The sequence below is a fragment of the Anoplophora glabripennis genome, unplaced genomic scaffold (assembly GCF_000390285.2).
Source record: "Anoplophora glabripennis isolate ALB-LARVAE unplaced genomic scaffold, Agla_2.0 scaffold3, whole genome shotgun sequence".
NCBI lineage: Eukaryota > Metazoa > Arthropoda > Insecta > Coleoptera > Cerambycidae > Anoplophora > Anoplophora glabripennis.
In genome coordinates, this window is record NW_019416486.1 from 1251738 (window position 1) to 1254730 (window position 2993).

Consider the following 2993-nt stretch of genomic DNA (forward strand, 5'->3'; position numbering starts at 1 on the left):
TTTTTCCTTTATATTTCTGCTGAGTTTCATCAGTTTCATCTTCTGTGATTTTAGTCCAGACGGTATCTGTTTCAAAAAGCCATATTTGGGTGAATCGTATATCCACGGAGATTTTGGCTTTTTGGCTTTCAAATATCACTAGAAATGAAAATTTTTCTGTGCGCATAAAAAGGGCTTAGCTTTTGGCGGCACAATATGTTAAAAAAATTCGAAAAATGTCATATTTTTCTTCCTATTTAATTATGTATCTTTTCAAGAGTTGATTTTAGTTTTTTCCACTGGTGTGCTAAACTTGTTAATTCATCTCTTAGTTTTTGAGGAGTTATTTCTGGTTTATATATGACCCATTTCTCACACAGTTTGTTAAAACCTGGAGCTTTTAAGCCTCAGATCACATCAACATTTCTTATTTTACTGCCCTAGGTAGGTAATATATACCTTTTTTCATTTCTTTCCAAATTTTTTGCTCAACATTTTTTCCAATTTTTGTTTTTCAATTTTTTTCTTCATATTTTCAATTTTTTTTAATTTTTATTTCAAAAATATATTTCATCCTTCTCCAGCGCGGACCGGCCCAATATGACCGCGGCCCATCGGGAAACCTCCCGAGTTCCCGCATAGCCAATCCGCCTCTGTCTCTGTTAGTATCTAGAAAATTTTGCATTAATGTGAATTTATACTCGTTATACTTTAACTCCGACAAAGGATAATTAGATCCCACACAATATTAAAACATGTTGATAGCCTCAAATTGATTGTTAATGAAACACACAATTAAAAAAAGCATTTTGAAGCTCTAAGATTCTAGTTTTTAGATCTTTCGATCGAAAATTTTTAGGAGCTACGGTTATCATGTAGGTAATTCTAAGAAATAGCGCAAAATTAGAAATAATCACGAAATCACTAATGTTAAGCATGACTTTTACAGTTCGATATACCCAGAAGAACCTTGTGAAATTTCATCTCGATCTAGCGAACCGTTTCTTTGTTTCAAACAGTTAAACTTTTGAAACAAATTAAAGGGCCACGATTTTTGAGCTTAAATACTTCATAATCATGATTAAATTTTTTTTTTTCGAAAAATTTTAGAAATTTTTTTTCATAAGAAAAAGGGTAGTTTTAAAAAAACTGTTTTTTAAGTGATTACAGATTGCACAAAAATTAATTACAAAGTCTCAAAAAACGGTATGAATCGGGATCGAAATCTGTTTTGGGTCAACTTTAATTTTAATTTAATTAAAAGCTGATGAACAGAAGCATAGGACAGAAAAGTCGAATCGTGCTGGAAACAATTGGATTTTGTTTTCTTCAATGTCCGGAAGGTTTTCCAAAAAAAAATGTTTCGAAAAATATTTTTTTTTAAAACAATTTGTTATTTGCAATAAAAATGTGAGAAAACCTCAAAAAAAATGTTTCCATTTTAATCATGATTATGAACTGTTTAAGCTCAAAAACCGTGACCCTTAAATTTTTTTCAAAAGTTTGACTGTTTGAAACAAAGAGACGGTTCGCTAGATCGCGATGAAACTTCACAGGGTTCTTCTGGGTATATCGAACTGGAAAAGTCATGCTTAACATTAGTTATTTCGTGAATATTTCTAATTTAGCCGTCAACTTTCTAAAAAAACATAAATTACCCTTTTACCCAGATATATTCAGATATACGCGAAACGTGTTACTATTTTAAGATATTCCTTCTGTGCAATATCCTTATTACATTATTCCGAAATAATATTTACAGAACTTATGTTAAAATTACAATATTTTCATCGACATGCATTGTAAACACGACGTGAATTTACCCCGTCTTTTCCGGTGTATCTCGCGTTCTGTCTGATCTGCAGAATTTTAACTTTCAGCGTTTTATCGGTTTAGCTCTCAAACCGCGCCTCCGAAGAAAAATTCGATTCGCAATATTTCGCAGCTCAATACCGTGCCATTTCCTCCACCGTGGCATCAAAATGAAATCTACTATCCGCAACTGTACACAAGGCGAAGACTGCTTTGTATGCATTAAAAGTGCCTTCCATGTTGGCGGCGCTCCGTGGAAGGTCGTACCTGGAAACTTTCGAATTTATGATTAAAGCGGGATGTACGGGAACGCCTGTCGAAAGTTTATATTTGCCTCAAGAGCGCTAATTACACGCTGCTAGAACGAGTGCTGGAACGGGCGTGCTATCTGGGTTCATGTGCAGTTTGACTAAACTGCAGAACGCAAATGTCGAGAGCGTTGCAATAGTGTTGTTTGGAGTACGTGTACGGGCGTCGTAAATACGGAATTACATCGGACACAATGTATGACCACCTTTATGGCTTTCTGTTATCACTGTTTATTTTTTCTGTGTAGGCAATGAATCATTCATTAAATTATTCGTGGTATTGGTTTTTCACACACTTTGATATTGCTATTCACATCCTACTTCTCTTTTAGAAAACAAATTATTGATTACGGTGGCTAGAAACCTTATAGCTATACCTACAGGGTGTCGCGTATACAGGGTGTTAAAAAAAGAGTGTAAAATATTTAAGGAGGTAATAGTATGAACCAAAATAAGCAGGAAAGTCTCAATAAACATGGGTCCGCAAAGTAACGGTTGCGGAGATATGGAATGTTTTATGTTTTTAGCCCCTTTTTTTATTTTGCAAAAACGTTGTGTATTTTCTTATAATAGTTGGTTGATGTTTAGTGAAATAAACAGTACGTATTTGACAGTTGTTCTCAGTGCACAAGTTTTCTTTCGCTATGGCTGGTTACTCTAACGCAGAATTAACAGACATGCATTTCATGTATGGTCGTGCTAATGGGAACGCCACCGAAGCGCGACGTCTTTATGTTGACGCTTATCCAAATCGCCAGATTCCTTCACAACGCATGTTTGGAAGAATTCACCAAAGATTGCGTGATACCGGTTCCTTGAGCAAACAGTGCCATTTATCCGGAAGACCAAGGTCGGTATCCACTCCTAGAGCAGAAGAAGAAATTCTAGCACTGG